The sequence below is a fragment of the Hyaena hyaena genome, unplaced genomic scaffold (genome assembly GCF_003009895.1).
Source record: "Hyaena hyaena isolate Hyena2069 unplaced genomic scaffold, ASM300989v1 scaffold_1246, whole genome shotgun sequence".
Classification (NCBI taxonomy): domain Eukaryota; kingdom Metazoa; phylum Chordata; class Mammalia; order Carnivora; family Hyaenidae; genus Hyaena; species Hyaena hyaena.
Window position 1 is genome coordinate 40,292 of NW_024081884.1, and position 18,821 is coordinate 59,112.

General features: G+C 38.4%; 1 long non-coding RNA gene across 1 annotated transcript in view; it reads left to right on the forward strand.

Annotated features, from left to right (window-relative positions):
* Nucleotides 1-3,094: 3,094 nt before the first annotated feature.
* Nucleotides 3,095-18,821, forward strand: part of LOC120224793 — a 376,847-nt gene continuing 361,120 nt past the window's right edge. The window contains exon 1 of the long non-coding RNA XR_005526663.1: nucleotides 3,095-3,333. This is a non-coding gene — a long non-coding RNA (uncharacterized LOC120224793). The remainder of the gene's footprint in view (nucleotides 3,334-18,821) is intronic.

Here is an 18,821-nt window from a genome sequence, read left to right on the forward strand (position 1 = left end):
AAAGGAAGGAAACTTATCTAGATAATCAGGAAGCAAACCACGGCATTAAGGATGAAAATGTCTTACTATCATTTGTGATGAACTTTCATATCCATTCTCTCATTATCTTCTCTAACAACCCAATGAAGTTCACATTGTTCACACAACCTACTACAAATGAAGAAACTGACCCTCTGTCAGGCTTCCAGAATCCTTCTGTAAGGAGGGGCAGGGCTAGGGGGTATATTAAATATATATAATATATGATATATATTTTATATATGATATATGATCATATATATCATATAATATATGATTAAATATATATAAATTCTGAATCTGGTGCTCTTTCTGATCTCTCAGCCCTCCTCAGCTTTTTCTATTTTACAAGAAGTCTTGTAACTATAGTTCATCTATTTGCAGGTCTGATCTCATTGGTTTAGATCTCCAAATTAGTTTATCAGGGTAAGTAGTTCCAAACCTGTCTCACAAAAGTTCTTGAGTTTTTTGCTTAAATGAGGCTAAATATAAGGAAATGTCATGGTGGGTGGAAAATAATATGGGGCTGGGAGTTGGGAGAACAGATTTTTACATGAATATGATGGATAATTTTGGGCCATTCAACCAAATTTTATCTTATCTATAAAATGAGGAAGTTGGCCATAGATATTGTCTAAGCCCCCTTCTGGGGATTTTATGTCTGCGTCATAAATTCCAGAAAGTTCCTGAGCTCCTCAGTGTTTGAGGAGATCAGTTGTCTGTTTCTACAGTGTGATTATCTGGACACACTTAGGGTGCCTAGATTCCAGTTCCCCTGGAGCAGTGCACCAGCTCTGTCATCAAAAGCTAAACAGGTAGTACTCCTGAGCTTTTGCCTTGTTTATTCGAAGAAGATGATCATTTTTGCTCTGCTGGCTTCACAGGGTTGTCTGAGGATCAAATGAGATGACGGTTGTGAAAACATTTTTTAAAAAGTCCATGAACTTAAGTTATTATTCTCTGTTTTAATCATCACCTTCCCATAGCAGCTATTCTTCTTTCTACCTTCTTGTTCACTGGGCTTATCTTAAGGTTAGTGATGAGTGCTAAAAGGCTTTGAGCAGCCTCAGCTGGCGATGTCAGAGCTACAGTGCTCTAGGACATTAGCTCTGTAGGAATCTAGGTATTCCTCAAACCCAGCTCATTCCTGAAGCTAAAGAAAGGTCTATGAGAAGACCCATGTACTACTAAATCATGTAGAAGGGAAGAAGAAACATTACTATCTCTTAAAGAAATGTTTTAAAATGTGAATGCCAGGCAGCATGGGCATCTAATCGTGGCAAGAGAAAATGACCCTTGAGCTTCATAATTGGATGTCTGTCACTGCCTTTCAGGCGTCCAGGCAGGGCAATTCCAAACCTACTCTCTGTCTCTCACTACAGTGAGATCTGGAGCCAAGCTTGTAACCCTTCTTGGCATGTCATTTGGATCTTTTCTCAGTTCCTTATTTATTTATTTATTATTATGAAGCCATCACTTTGAATCTGGGCATGAATACAAAACGGAAAGGAAAAATGTAAAAAAAAAAAAAGCTAAAAATCAGAACCACAAAGGTTAGCCAAGTAAAGAGGTCTCCAAGTACCTTTCCCCCCATTTCCTCACCAGACTCCCTTTCCTTCTTCCTTCTTTCATCCACATTATGCACCCTGCAAATCTCAGAGCCACTACCCACCTATAGCCAGACCTATTTGCAGGAGTTTAATTCGATGCACTTAATGGCCATGTTCAAAATGCAGCTGAATTTTGTTTTGGACCAATTGCCCATTTTTCTCTCCCATCCTTAGTGACCTGGTTATTGCGTCTAATCTTGGTAGGTAGAAATCGTCAGAACTCCTTTTGTCAAAACTCAAGCACAATTTAAGCATTTATTATGCAGCCTTGTTTTGCATTGTTAATATTTTGTACTTACTTTGGATTAATTTCGTATTTATCTAAGTCCCGCGTATGGATTTTTTTGGGTATTTGTCTGAGTTTTACATATCAGGGACAGTGACATAGGTTGGTTCTCTGGTGACCTAGGTTCCTTCTAATTGTCTATAGTTTCACAAGGCACTTCTCAGAAGGCATATTTGATATTAATAAGAGAAATAATTCCTTTGACACATAGGTATCAATGGAAGTGTCCCATGCCCCTTAGGAATTATTAACTTAATTTCCATGGATATTTTTAAGAACCCCAATATTTATTGAACGTCTCAGCAGTGTGCACGTTACTGGGAAAAGGGAAAAGAAATAGAGGAGATGATACCTTTTCTAAAGCGAGTTAACAGGGCTGAAGAGGGGTCTTACCGTATACAGATTTTTAGAGAAACATATAACCAAATTGTGAACTTAGATGCAGAAGATAATATCCATAGAAATTCAGGGATAATACATAGATCAATAAACTAGGGTTATTTCAATGAAGGAGGCTTTCTTTAAAGAAAGGAGGCGAATAGGACCGTAAAGGATAGACGCAGTTGGAAAATAAATGGAGGAGAGAAATAGACAATGAGGGAAGAGTAGGACAGGAATTTTGTAGAGTTTTTGTAGGAAATTTGTAGAGTTAGAAAGGATACATGGTACAATACAGAAACCTGTGACATTGGGCTCCAAATGGGGTACTGCAGGAGATGAGAGGCCTGAGGAAGGCTGGGACCTTATTCTCAGAGGATTGTGGCTGCAGATCGAAGGGGGCCGCTGTAGGTTTGAAACAAGAGCACAGCATAATACATACTTGTTTTTAAGAAGCCGAAAGTAGCTGATGGTATACAGGGTAGATGAAAGGGAATAAATGGAGCCAGTCAGACTGGATCAGCACTTTTTTTTATGTTTTATTTATTTATTTCTAGGCGGGAGAGAGAGGGAGAGAGAGAGAGAGAGAGAGAGAGAGAGAGAGCGTGAGCAGGGGAGGGTCAGAGAGAGAGGGAGTCACAGACTGAAACAGGCTCCAGGCTCTGAGCTGGCAGTCAGCACAGAGCCCGACGCGGGGCTCGAACTCACGAACCGCGAGATCATGACCTGAGCGAAAGTCGGACGCCCAACCGACTAAGCCACCCAGGCGCCCCTGGATCAGCACTTTTAAGAACCTGCCCCACCTGGACCCAAACACAGGAGGCTCCCATCTCTTCCGTGTACTTGGGATAAAGGTTCCGCTCGCCTTTCCCGCAGCCGGAGCCGTTTCAAGAGGGCAACCTTGAGAGAGCAACGCTTGCGGACGGTCTGGCTGGTACACAGGACTGAACCCTGTTAAGGCCTCTTCCTAAACTTCAGGATTCTGGCGGGCGCGTGCAGAGATCTGCCCCCCCCTGTGACCAAGGAACACCAGCCTCCGCAGTAAGTGCCCTTCATTATAAAACCGCCACTTTTTCCTTCCGTCCCTGCCCTCCTTTCCCCGGGAGCCAGTTCCCGATTTCCTCCGAGGAAACTCCTGAGGCTGCGAACCCACAGAGTCATACTGTTTTACAGCCGTTAAAAAGATAAACTGAGGTATATACAGTACTGCAAATTTTAAGAGTTTGAGTGAAAGTAAGTTCGAATTTGGCCGCGCGTCAAACCGGAAGTGGTTAGCGCTCAGGCGGCGACCGAAACCCAGAGAAAGGCTTTTTATAGAGAACGTGTGGTGCAAAGCCTGGACGTTTCTTGATTGGCTACAGCCGAAGCAGTTACCTTATTTGGGACAGCCTAGGTGGCGGTTTGTGATTGGCTTTCTTTAGGTTTCGGATTTCTTGGAGGCATCGTAGGCCTAAAATTTGGTTTGTGGAAATGTGAGCTACCTCAGTCTAGCGACCTGCTTGTTCAGTTAATTTAACACGATGTTACAGGTTTGGTTTTTGGTTTTTGGTTTTTTGCTAACATTATCTTGTGTGAGACTGGAAATAACCCAAGAAGGTAAATAGAGCGTGCCGTGTTATTCCATTCTCTGTATATAGAAATTATTGACTCGGCGATGTCAAATATTTTGCCCAAAGAGTGGCACTTCAGAAGTGATGGAATCGGGACTTGAATGTGGGATTCAGATTTTGTTACTGGACACATGCTGTGTTATCGGGGACCAAAGAAATGCTTTTTTTTTTTTTTTGGTTATTAAATCGGTCGGAAGGAAGTTGGACAAAAAGAACATTTTTACTCCCGAAGTCACTTCACTCAAGTTATGCAGACTCAGCTTCACACATTGCAGAGTCAGGTTCCCTGCGCATATCCACTGCCTGTTTTCGTAGGATTCAAACAGGTATCTCTTAAGATGCTTTTAAAGACTTTACCTATTGACCAAGTGTGGGTTGCTCTCAAGCCTTTTAGATAATTGCATATTTTACAACCTAGGATGTCATTGTTAGTTTTTATCTTGGGAGCCTCATTCTTAAATACCCTGGCAAGGAGAAACTCCAGGTTTAGGACCATTGACCATGACGGATGACTTCTTTTTTTCTTTAGAAAACTTTTTATGGAAGAATAGCATTCATAAAGATGCACAGATCATAACTGTACAGCTCAGTGAATTGTTACAAATTGAATCTACCCAGATCAAGAAACTAAACAATAATCCTAGAAGGACCACCTCAAGCCTCCTCCTATTTGGCTGACAGATTATTAAATTGCTTATTCTTTCTTTGTTACTTTTTTGAACTTTATATACTAGAAATGCTGATTTAAAAATTTATTTACTTATTTATATTATTTTTCTAAATAAGGTCTATGCCCAACTCATGACCCCAAGATTAAGAGTTGCCGGCTCTACTGAGCCAACCAGATGCTCCTGGAAATACTGATTTTTAAATATTCCATTGTTTTTATATTTTGTATACATATTTTAATGCCTTGTAGAGAAGAGTTCAAATTCTTTGATTGTTTTTAATGTTAGTGTTTCCATATTTTTAGTCTTCCATGTAAATATTTATTGAGCATAGTCTCTAGCACTATAGAGTATTACCAATTTTAGATAACCTGGAATAATTTCAATTTTCAATGCTTTATATGCTTTAACAGTTGATATTTGATTTCAGAGTTTCACTGTCTTAGACTTTTTCAGCTTTTTTCCTCTCTTTCATTCTAGACACAGTCTATAGACCTTATGATCATTATTACCTAGAGGGCTCTCCTTCAGTTTGCTTTACTAGACCTGTCATCTCTGTTAATCCAAGTCATGGGAATTGACTATTTTTTTTTCTAATTCAACATTTATATGTCAATAGCAAGCTCAGTGCTTGATTTCTTCTATTTAAGGTATATCCCTGAATGTCCAATTAGAATCCTTGGTTACTACCAGCACAAAGCTTGTTTTCACTTTCAGGAGGCTTGTGGAGTTTGTTACCTTCTTTGTACTGTGATACATCTTTACAAAACAAATCTGAGAACAGTACCTATGTGAATTAACTAGTTTTGTTCTTTTAGCTCTCATTATTAAAACCATGCATATGGAGAGATTATTGTCCTATTGGTGGTGACCTGACTCTGTGGTCCTGACCTTGAAGACTATAAATCTGAGTCAGGAGTCTTCTATAACCATTGTGTTTGACATTTTTTAAAAATCTTGGTTCAGATGTCTGATTCTGATATCACTTCTTTATACTAAACGTTTTCCCCCAATTCTGCCCTGACCCTGACCACTGTGGTTGTTTTAAGTAAGGGCTTGATTTGATACCTATGACCTTAGCTTTCTTCTTCCCTATAATTAACCCACTGTACAGACTCAGTAGCAAAACCCTGGGACCTTCCCGTACAATATCCGTATATGGGACTTTCATTTTGCCCATCTGAAAAGTCCAGTTCTCATTCCTTTCTGACCTATGTGTACATTTCAAGACCAGCATACTCAAATTAAAGATTCCTCGTAATAAGGTTCACCTTTCTTCTGACCTAAGGAAGGAATGCCCCCTGAAAAAGGAGAGGGGAGGTCCCTTTCTGCATCTCTTCCCACATTTTCTCCAGGAAGGAGCAACAGAGTCTTCAGGGACTTCTTTCCAAGTGTTGCCTGTGAGGAGTTAACAGTCTACTATCAGGAAGAAAAAAAATAAATCTTCCCATTAGATGTTAAAGAATATAAATACCAGGAGGCTCTTTCTTTTTCTCATTCCTTTTTCTACCTAGAGTCTTTTTGTTGTTGTTTGTTTATATTTCTGCTTCTCTCCAGAGTTCTGTTTCCTAGTCAATATGTTCCTTGATTTTCCCCCTCGATATAGCCAGCTGGATGGCAGTAGCAGGGACTGCACGAGTGTTCTTAGTGTCCCCTTGAAGAGGCTTAGAAACTTCTCCCTGCAGCTGATCAGGAGGCCTGGAGGAACCTTGGTACCTCTGGATGTGGGAAGCGGGGACTGGGAGCTATCCGCTCATGTGGTTTGGCTGCAGTTAGAGGGAAAGCCGCTGCTAGCTCGGTCACTACTATGGCTTGGTGTAAGTCTACCTCCTTCAGGTTTGCAGGCACCCTGGAGAAACCTTCATGGACTTGGTGATTCTGTGTCCTGACAGGCACATGTTCTTTTGTGACACAGGAGGAGCTTTTCTCCTTTGTAAATGAAGAAAAAATTAAATTTTTTTGGGGGGGGGGGTGAGACCTGATCCTTCAGGTAGAAAGTCCTAGTTAACATTCTAATCCTTTTCCTCTTTTATTTAGTGGACATCCCTATCTTAGGTTAAGGAACTTTCCATCAGTTTCTTAGCAACACAGAAGACCCTACTCCTAGGAGAAGCACAAGACATTTCACATAGCTCAATGCAGAGCTCTAGGGTCTTTTTCCTGATAGCCAGAGAAAGCAGTTTTTCAGAGTTGGGCACAAGAGTTATTGCTGAGAGTGGTTCTTTGATCTATTAAAATAACTTATGTTTTAACTTTTTTTTTTTTTTGGCAATAACTATAGCCTGAATTGTCTGTACTGGGAGTTGTGACCAACAGTTGGTATTTGCAAAATGACATCATTTACATGTGCTCATTTTCAGGACCTCAGTCAAATGATTAGTTCACAGGTTCTATTTTTATTTTGAACTTTGAAAGGATTAGTTTGAGAATGTTTAGTGTTTTCTAATGCATATTTTTTATCAAAGATTTCATAAAGTTTTTTGGTTACATTTAATTATGTGACATTTGGGGTTGAGTTAGTATCTCTAATCTTAGCTCTTGTTTTAAGAGTTGCTCTATAGATACAGAGCAGGCTAATTGTTTATCTAAAATTTCAAAAAAGAGAAAATTTTACATTTCCTTACATAACTGTTAAGGAGGCAACACCCTTTGGTCCCAGGGTTTTTAGGGGGCAGAGACAGGCCTGCCTTGGAGGGAATTCATACCACACATGTACTCAAAAGGTAGTGGGCGGATGAATGTAAAGATCGCAATCTCCAGTATTTACCGAATAGGTCCTGGGGAATTAGCACCTCATGACCTGTGCGCGCACATGTGCGTGCATACACACACACACACACACACACACACACACAGAGGCTTCAAGCTCTAACTGAATCTGGTAGTATCTCACTTCATGTTCTCTCCTTGAAAAGGAGTTTGCCTATGAGTTTTCTAATATTCATATGAAAATATTTCTGTTGAGGAAGAAACTAGAACAAGATTAGGGTACTTCTACAAACCAAGATTTCATCTTTTGCTCCATTGTCCACATTCCTATTTGATTCTGGTTTTGATAAAATACCAAAGCTAAAATAATTTATCTTAAAGATCATTTGATTTTTTGATTGCCAGTATACTCCTCCATTAGGTATCACTCAGACTAATGCCTTAATTGATTTTAATTCCCATCTCCTCTTCCCTGTACATGTCCTCATGGAAGGGGGTACCCATTGACCTCAGCACAAGATGAGCAATGGCTCATCTTGTTGCAGTGACTGGCTTATGTATTGACTTACTATGTTTGTATAGGCAAAGCAATCAAATTGTATGATGATATTTGCTTGCCTAAAAGGGACATTTTGAAACAAAAGAGGGAAATTAATGTGGGATAAAATTGGGTATAATTTATTTCATGATTAACTTGTTTTTAACAATTAATAATAATCAGGGACACATTCAGTGTTCTGGTGCTAGGATTATGAAGGCAAAGGAGATACACTCCTGCCATCCGTTTGCATACTCCAGTCAAGAGAAGAGAATGGGTTCATAAAGAGATGATGAGAATCCTATGCATTAACGTGAGTATTGGATACCCAGCGGCTTATGGGAGCATGGGAAAGGGGTCTGTAATCCTGACCAAGGTTAATGGTAGAGGGGATGGGTAGGGAAGGCTTTTTGTAGCAGCTGACTCCTAAGTTTAATCTAAAAGGATGAGTTTGAGTGAAAGAGATGAGTGAATTGAGGTGGGGGGAGAGGAGAGAATGGTATTATTGGCAGAGGGTACAGTATTAGCAAAGCTTTGGAGTTCAGAAAGTGCACATGCATATGAAGGAAATGCCAAGCAGTTTAATGTTGCTCAAGGATAAAGCAGGGAGAGGGAAGGATGAGAGATGAGGCCAGATAATTAGGCAGGGTGTTGTCGGCCATTTTAAGGAGTTTGGACCTTTTCCTATAGCTGGTGGGGTGCCAGGAAAGTTTAAAAGGGGACACGGCTGGTCTCTTCTTCTAATCTGATCATAACTTTAGTTCCTTCCTGCTTAGCAGAACCGCTGGGTATTTGTCAATCCAATGGTTTTGGAGGTGTTTTTCCCCTGGTGAGTGGACAAGCCGAATTCTTCAGAGAGATGCTGCCTGACCCATATGGCCCACTGACAGTTTGACAGTTGACAGCTTTTAGTCAGACTAGACTCACTTAAGCTGCTTACCCATCCTGAGGCGTGCATGCGGCCAGAGCCCGGACTTCACATCATTCTGGCTGTCTTAATTGGGCACTAATTAAATGTTTTGGCTGGAAACCTCTCCTTGCCATGGCTGAATGGACTCATTTGAGGCCAATATTTCAGGGAAACATCTTGTTAGGCTGATCTGATTCCCTGTTTAAAAAGAAAATGCACATATTCACTTTCTTCTTATTTCTGCCTAAGGATCTATTATATTTTTCTCATTTTAGAAAACAAAGTTTAAAAGGGTGTGTGTGTGTATATATATGGATATATACTTATCTCCATATTTGCATGTGTGTATTCACATGTATATATACATAAATAGTCACATATATATAATATATATACACACATACATATGTGTCAGAATAGGAACTTCTAGAAAGAACAGTTTTGCAGTTAGGAGGCTAGAGGTCATATCTAAAATTTATTTAAGATTTAGTCTAGGCTAAAAGTAGTTAATCTGTTTATGGCTTAGTTTCTGTATTTGTGACAGAGTTGTGAGAAAGATAAATGAGAATTTTATCATAATATTGCAGAATGAAATCTGAGGGTGCAGATGACTCAACTCTAATTCTAGGAGATGGGGGACCCTGGCTGGCTTTGTCAGCAAGGCATGCAACTCTTGATCTTGGGGTTGTGAGTTCAAGACCCACACTGGGGGGTACAGATTACTTAAAAAAAAAAAAAAAAAGTCCTAGGAGATGGATGGTCTGAAATCTGTTTTCTACATTTCCTTAGCTATTATATGCTGATAAAGATTTCTTTACAAATCATTCCTAAAGCAGAATAGATAGCCAAGTGTCTGGGGTTCAAAGGGCCACTTTTCAGTCAACACTGCAAAGTATGCCAACAATGCCTGCAGTGCCAACAAGAAGAGCAGTAGGTGCAGCAAAATACACTGAAGGAAAACCACTTAGTGGACCTTCAGGAACTGGTTATTACCGCTACTGAAGGTATTGGCGTGGACTGCCATTGATTTGAAATAGCTATCATTTTTTGTTGTGAAATTCTTCTACTTGCTGAAACCAACCCTTTCCTGAATTTTGCTTTTCTGGTAAAATAAACATTGTATTATAATAATTTTTTCTAAAATAATGATGATATTAAATGGTATTAAACAAGGATAATGTGAAAATTGGGATTTTCAGTGATTAAAATTCCTAAATTATAATTTTCTATGAAGAAATAGAATTAGGTAACAGGGTTGGAAGATGATTTCTTATCTGGAAAGGAGAAATAAAATGTGCTCAAGTTTGTGTGTCTTAAACTCTTTAAATTAGCTTAATATTTATTAATATATTACATATCTGGTAAGAATAGGTTTATAAGACAGTTAGCTAGTCTTGAATTCATTTGCATTTGATCACTAAGAAGTAACTTGTTCACAATCAACAATTGTAAAACAGCACAGTATAGCACTGCACTGTCTGAGCTAAAGTAGATCTTCAAAACTTCTTTGATGTGTGTGCTTCTTTAGGTCTTAAGGACACATTAAAGTGCATCTTGAGCTTTCTAGAATTCACTTTATTTAATGAGAAATGTTTTCCTTCTTGTTTTGCCACTACCTTACTCCCTCTTATCCACTCCCCCCTCCTGTTTTTGTTCTGAGCAATGATTCTGTGTGTTCTTTTCCTATTTAAAATTTAAAGAGTTACATTTGGGAGAGGAACAATGTAGGGAAAGGAAACCCCTGGAGTGTGTCTGATGTGATGGTTCTCCTCTGTGCCACCATTTTTCCTCCCGCTGTGGGAGCGCTAAATGATAATGCCTGATACCTTCCTGAATAAAGCCTGACACGGTTTCCAGCTGTGAGCATGTGATCAGTTTTTATGTTTGATTTTTGCACACAAGTATACTACTGCAAGCATGTCCACAAACTACTTCACAAGTGCTTCAGGGAGGAATTGCTATTGAGTGAATCAAACGTTAAACAAACAGAGTGATTGCTTTCAAAAATCTACATTTATTTTACAAAACCATGTTTCTGTTCAAACCTAGAATCTTTAAAAATTAATTTCTGTAAACTGGTCAGGTATAACCAGACAAGTAACCCTCAATTTACTTTCAGGCTAATTCCAGAGTGAGATAAGTTGTTCAATAGAAAAAAAAGATTATGCTGCTCCCTATACTTGGCTATAATGATTAAATGTGATGGTAATTATCTAATGGGTTGATTTATTTGTGAGAAACATTGACTAATATATTAGGTCAACTTAAAATGGAGTCTCCTAGGTTGTAATTTTTAAATCTGTATTTTTCTTAAAGTAGGATATTGTATACATGTGATCCTCGGTTTGGTGACATATTTTGGCAATGTTATAGGCTTATATTTCAGACATTCTATTTTAGCATCTTTTGTATGACAGACCATATATATTATTGTTATTTATGCATTTTGTATGCCATGATGTTTGTTACACACTAAAACGTCCCATATACTTCTTTCTGGCTCACTGATTAGTATAGGAAAAAAGGAGAAGGGGGTCCTGAAGGAATATGCTAGCAGACAAAAGAAGTTATTTTGTTTTTAGTAATGAGAAATACTAAAATGGTTCAAGTTTCATGGTATAGAGATGGGAGGGGAAGCACATAATTTATAAATTAATAAGTACCTATAGTATCTACTACTCTCATGCCAAATTCTTGGTTTTCTAAATCCCACTGCTTGACCTCTTGCAAGCTCAAGGTCAGGTTTGGGGGCCACTCCAATGTATCAGGTGTAATACTAGATTCTGAGGAAGGAATATTATATTTAGAGAGAGTCGCAATATCAAGTCTCTCAACAAAAATAGGAAAACAAAATCAAGCATTCCATTCCAAACTTCAATTTTTTAAGGTGTGGTTGAAATGCACCTTTGCAGCATGAAGAAAATAGAGACAGGCTGGTGATAGTTCTGGAATGACTCTGTTAGTGACTGCATGTTTGTTTTTAACCTCATATGCATCTACTTTAAACTCCAACTGAACATTTCTAGTGACAGTTATTTGTTTTCCATTGTAGAAATCTAGTATTTTTTGATTAGCCTAATAATTGACAGTTTCTAGCCATGTCTTTACTGTGGGTGACAGCATTAAATCACCATAGACATTTAGTCATCATCTTTAGGGTGAGTCATTCCAGTTCCAAAGAAGATAGAGAAATAAAGGAGAGGAATGGCAGTTAGTCATTAAAACCTCTGCAGAGATAAGGAAACTACTTACTGACATTGCTTTCATGAATTTTCCTTACTAACATGCTGGCGAAAGAACAATACTAGTCATTCACAGAAACACCGAATCTATGAATTTCTGGCGATTGAGGATTGTTTCCAGTCTTGTTTTGGATTTCCACAAGATATTAACTATACTCTCTGTCTCGATCCCTCTTGCTGTAGACACATTACACATGGTCACACATGTACAGTATATATGAAAAATATATGTAAAAATGCATGTTAAATGTTTTGAATGTATATATGTTAAGTGAATGTGACATACATTAATATAAATGTATTCAATGTATATTCAATGTGTGTATATATGAGATATCTATTCATCTATCTGTCCACCCATTTATACATGTGATTAGTAAGTGGACATCTTTCTTACTAGTTCTGTAGAATTTAAAAATATGTATATGGTGTTTGAGGAGTGAAAGGACATTGGTATAGGCATTTGCCAGGATTAAAACTTTGAGGACTGGTTGGACTATGGGTAGTGGAGGGAAAGAAGGGAGCAGTAGAGAATTACCAGATAATTTATAGCAACTGAGGCATTCTGTATCATGAGCAGATTGCACCGTGTCCAGTCATTCTACATTTGTACACTTCAGTTTTTGCTTCTGTTAATGCAGATAATATTTCTTATTCCATATATGCCAAGCTGCCATTCCCAGACAGCTGCCATAGACCAGATAACTTGTAGTTTATACATGCATAGGCAGAAAAGGGGAATGTCCCTGTTTTATTTTATTTTTATAGCTTATTTATTTTTGAGACAGAGACACAGCATGAGCCAGGGGAATAGCAGAGAGAGAGAGGGAGACACAGAATCCAAAGCAGGCTCCAGGCTCTGAGCTGTCAGCACAGAACCCGACGCGGGGCTTGAACCCATGAACCATGTGATCATGACCTGAGCCAAATTCAGACGCTTAACCGATTGAGCCACCCAGGCGCCCCTATGTACCATTTCAAAAGGAGAAAAAGCTATGCTAGAAACCGCCTCCTCTAATCCTCCCCTCATGTTTCATTGGCCAGAGCTGTGGCATTTGACGTGTGTTTCAACCAATTACTTACAGTACACATGAGTCTTTTCTGAAGCAGCAAAATAACTGTAGTCAGTTCAGAACAAGAAAGGACAATTTTCTAGAACTTTTCTTAGTTTAAAATAAGAAAGAACCTTTTTGCCCCACCGGGGTTTAGCATTTTATGGAGTCATTGCAAATATCTAACTCCTGTTTGATTTAGAAAGGGGACAGTGGCTTTTAGAAATTTTCAATTTAAGTCATTCAGAAATTCTTTTGAAGTACAAACTAATAAAATAGAAACAAATTACCACCTTATATTTTAGGTAAATCTAGATTTGTAGTCCCCTCCTAGCACCACTGTTTCCCAATTAAACAGCCAAAAGAGTCAGTCCTTAGAATGGATTAATGACCTGCAAAATTCCATTTAAACATAGCCATTCTTGAGTTTTATTAGTGGAAAAATACAAACTGGTCTGTGGTCATGGATTATTACAGATTCACTCCAGACTGCTGAATTGAACTCTGATGAACCTGTGACACTCTCCATTAAACCTCAAAATGAGCTTTCTCTTAATTGGGGAGTAGAAAGGGAAAAGTAAACTAGTGGCTGAGAAATGCCAGACTTGTGAATCATTGCTTTATTTTGGACAGGTGTTGAAAGATTTTTAGATGTGCATGGAGGTAAAGGAGAGGGAGTGGGGAAAGAAGTTTTATTCATTTATTAAGCCCAGCTCTCTACTAGGCAATAGTAGTAAAACAATTTTAAATATAATAGAAGAAGGTAGTATTGTAGTCATTTTTAGATGATCAGATTGGCTTTAGAAAGGTTAAATAACTTGTGGGGCGCCCGGGTGGCTTAGTCGGTTAAGCGTCCGACTTTCGCTCAGGTCATGACCTCAGGGTTCGTGGGTTCGAGCCCCGCGTCGGGCTCTGTGCTGACTGCCAGCTCAGAGCCTGGAGCTTGTTTCAAAGTCTGTCACTCCCTCTCTCTCTGACCCTCCCCTGCTCATGCTGTCTCTCTCTCTCCTAGAAATAAATAAAATATATAAAAAAAATTTTTACAAAAAAAAGGTTAAATAACCTGTGCCAGACTAAGTAACTAGTGGTAGATCTAGGATTAAAACAGAAGTATTCTGTAGATATTTATTGAGCAAAGCTCTAGAATTTAGTAGTGAAGAAGCAAGGTGTGATCTTTACCCTTCTGGGGCCCACCGTGGAGTGGAAAAGACCAATATTTTTAAAAACTCATTCAAAAATGTACATGATTATAAATTGTGATAAAGCTTATGAAGAAAACGTGCAGGGTATTCTCACAGGGGGACATAATCTCCATCGGTATTCCCATTGAAACATATTAAGTGGAGACCTAAAAAGTATGTTAATATCACACAAGTGAAGAATGGAGGCGGCTCTCTTCTCTGTGTGCAACTGGCCTATGTTAGGGCCCTAGGTACCAGCTGACAGCTGGCCAGTGTGACCAGGGCATAGTAACTGAGGGCTGGTGTGAGATGAGACTTGAAAATAGGCAGGACCGGATTTTTGTAGAGCTTTATAAAAAGTCATGTGATGGACTTAGATTTTTACCTCAAGTGCAGAGGGATATCATTGAATCAGGGGATGTCATAATAAGATTTACAGAATCATTCCTGACTTCATGTAGGAAACAGACTGGAGGGATTTCTTTCATATCTAGGTAACTTCAGTAAATATTTAAAATTATATATGTCATAACTACTTGTTTCTAATTAGTGTTAGTTGAATGAATGAATGAATAAATGAAATTTCTGGACCAAATGTGGAACAATGCTTTAAAGATAAATTATTTTTTGGTAGCCAAACTGAAGAAAGAATTACCTCCTAAAATGGCTCTGAGAAACAATTACTACACAGTTGTACTAACAAAATGAAATTTACCTATTTTAATTTTTTTCCTACTCTGTTATGCATTTATACTTTAAGAGGCTGAGCTTTCCAGAACTGCTTAAATTAAATTTGTTTGTTTTTTTGGAAACCTTGGCTTTCTTTAAATTAAAGTTTCCTAATGCTAAATACCTAGCAAGCTGCCAAGTGATTTTAGAGTAGAAGAAACTAACAGCCCAAAATGTGCCTACAGTTTTTAGAATTCAAAAATATAGCTGATTGGTCTGTATTTGTGTCTTTTAAGATATAGAAGATGTATTTAGAAGTTTCCTAGCTCCTTTTCCTCTAAGGGGAGATATTAATGAGCTTATCAGGGATGTAGTGGTATTTTAGGAAGAAATTATTATCAGGGGAATATGCATATTCATGTGTACATAAAGAACAAGCATCAACTCTGGAGCTGTCCAGCTACATTTTAAGCCCTGTCGGCAGTTGTGTGATCCACAAATGAACTATCCACGTGCGTTAAACAACAAAAACGAAAGAAAAAGCAGAATTAGAAGGCCACACAAAAGATCATCTGACCCACCCATGTTTATGTTGCAAGCAGATCATCACCTAAACTTGTTGAAGCAGTTGAGCTCATTTTCAAGGAAGGACAATGTCTCTCCCCACTGGACATGCAAATATGCTAAATCCAGATCATAGAGTGCCTGTGATAATCTCCTTGTGAGCAGATCTAAAGCGACTGGCCATGTGGGCTTTGTACTCCCAGGGCCCCCAGATTCAGGCATTTGAATATGCTGTCCTCTGTCTGGAATGTCTCCTCTTAACCTTATATCTACTCTTCAAAATGCAGTGATGGCACCTTTTCAGGGCAGCCTCTCGTGAATTTTCCTGTGGGTTAAATTAGATTACATTCCCTTGTTATGGACTCTGTGAGCACCATGGCATTTATCACAGTTGAAATTGTACAAGTATTTGCTTAGTTATTTGATTAATACCTAGTTTGTGAGCTCAGTAAGGTTAACAACTGTCTGTTTTGGCTCAATGGCATCTGGTATATGTGAGTGTCAGCACAGTGAAGGCGATTGACATCTCCATCAGTGTTGTAATAAAGTAGTGTTTTCAAGATACTTGAAAAAAATTTTTTTAATGTTTTATTTATTTATTAGAGAGAGACAGTGTGAGCATGGGAGGGTCAGAGAGAGAGGGAGATACAGAATCTGAAGCAGGCTCCAGGCTCTGAGCTAGCTGTCAGTATAGAGCCCGACGTGGGGCCCAAACCCAGGAACCATGAGATCATGACCTGAGCCGAAGTCGGACACTTAACCGACTGAGCCACCCAGGCGCCCCCAATATATTTCTTACCAAGATTAAGTTTATTATGAAAGGGGCGTCTGGGTGGCTCAGTCGGTTAAGCGTCTGACTTCGGCTCAGGTCATGATCTCCCAGTTTGTGGGTTTGAGCCCCGCATTGGGCTCTGTGCTGATTGTCAGCTCAGAGCCTGGAGCCTGTTTCAGATTCTGTTATCTCCCTCTCTGTGACCCTCCTCTGCTCACACTGTTTCTCTCTCTCTCAGAAGTAAATAAAACATTAAAAAAAATTATTATGCAATATGTCTCATTACTTTTTAGATCTCCATACCAGTTTCTTTATCTTTTTCAAAGAATTCAACCCAAATCATGACAATTGAAAGCTTTTAAGCAGTTTCAGTGTTTGTAACCTATGTGTAGAAATTAATTTACATCATGACCCATACCTATCTGCATCATGCATATGAATAAAAGCTTCACACAAAACTTCTGTAAAAACTTAATTTTAATCCATTATTAGAAAGGATGCTGATTGTAAACCAAAAAACTGATTGTATCTTCCACTAACAAGTTGTGAAGTAATATTAGAAAAACACTAAGGGGCACCTGGGTGTTTCAGTTGGTTAAGCGTTCGACTTTGGCTCAGGTCATGATCTCACAGTTCGTGGGTTTGAGCCCCATATCAGGCTCTGTGCTGACAGCTAGTTCAGAGCTTCGAGCCTACTTCAGATTCTGTATCTCCCTCTTTCTCTGACCCTCCCCTGTTCATGCTGTTTGTCTTTCTCTCTCTCTCAGAAACAAATAAAACACTAAAAAAAAAAAAAAAAACCACTAAACTGTTGATCTAATTAGGGTTCTCTCCATTGCAAAACCAATTACTCAAAATTTAAATTATCTACCCATTGATAGTATTACACATGCTTCTGATTTTTCTCCTTTTATTACTCTGTGTCATCCAGTGTTTTTACAATCAAGTATGTTGCATTTGTCATCAGAAAAATATTAGTAATATAAAGTTGTTGTCTAGCTGTTTTGTCACTGATGTAATAGATACTCTGATATTGTAAAATTCTAAATCTTCTCACTAACTTCTCAATTCACACTGGTTTCATCTTCCCAAGATTTCTCTTCTTCAAATCTTCATACAGTCCTTCAACTTTCAATTTGTACTCTGAAGAGCTATTATGTAAAACTGGTTTCCCAGCCTTTCTTTGCAAAGTCTCACCCACTCACATCCAATATATAGATGCTCTGAAGACAAGTACTGTGGGTGTCGCTTACAATTTAGATGATCAGCTTCTACCCAGGAAATGCACTTATTCCAGTATTCCAGTATGCATGTATAGTACAAAGTGCATTGTGTTGCCTGTGTTTAACATTGTTTGTTAGTATCATTAACAACATAGTAATGTTATTAATAGCATTGTCAGAAACAACAGCAATCACCAAGATAACAGCCTTAACAACAGTGGCATTTACAGTATGCCATTATATTAATTATCACAATGGATCTGACAGGCTGCTCAGAAGAATTCACATTAGTGAATAGTTTATGATTTTAAACTCAAGAGGAAAACTAGAAGCTACATCAATCCTAATATGCCCCTGTCTGCATGCACCTCCCACTTTTTCTAAGTTAGAAAAAACAAAGAGGAAAAGATAAACTATTACCAAACCAAATTTAGTAATGGAATTAAATAAGTTGTTAGCTCTGTAATAAAAGAATATGACAAAGAATGCGTTTTTTTTTTTCCTCCATGATTTGATCAGTGTCATTTGGTCTAGATACAAGTAGTTCATCAGAAGGGAATGTTCATGGGGCACCTGGGTGGCTTAGTTGATTAAGTGTCTGACTCTTGATGTCAGCTCAGGTCTTGATCTTAGGGTCATGAGTTCAAGCTCTGTATTGGGCTCCACATTGAGTGTGGAGCCTACTTATTGAAAAAAATGGGAATATTCATACTCAACAAGGGGAAGCCTTGAAAGGCAGGAGACTCTTGCAAATTTAATATTATAAATATAATTCAGTTGAGAAAATATTTTCTTCTGTTGGAGAAAATAATGGCCTGTCACCTGAAAGCTAGTTTTTTAATTTTGCAGCCTGAACATTAGGAGTGGGATAAAAGTTCTTATCAGTGGAATGTCGTCCTGATCTAAATAGTAGAACTGAACTTGACAAAGGAATTTTACTCCTTTTATGTAAATTAAAAGGTGATTGTAGTTTATGAAATCAGCTTCTAATCCTGATTCTGAAAGCTTCTTCATTTACCCATCAGTAACGTACTTACTAATTTCTGTGGCACTGGACAGATAGGAATACGCAGTAATTAAAGTGTCCTAGTGATTAGAGGTTCCTAGAAAGCATGAAGTTATCTGGTTGATTATTTACAAATCTGGTTACCATAGAGGCAGTTGTCTTTACTCTTTCTTATCAGATAATTATTAGATCAAAATAAACACATTTTATCAGCTGACTTTTTTGATGGTCTGCTATTCAACTAGCTGCTGCTGCTTTTTTTTTTTTTTTTTTTTTTTTTTTTTAAACTGAGCTCTGTGCCCAATGTAGGGCTTGAACTCAAGAGTTGCATTCAATAGCAACTGAGCTAGCCAGACGCCCCTCAACTAGTTTGTCTCAGAAGCCT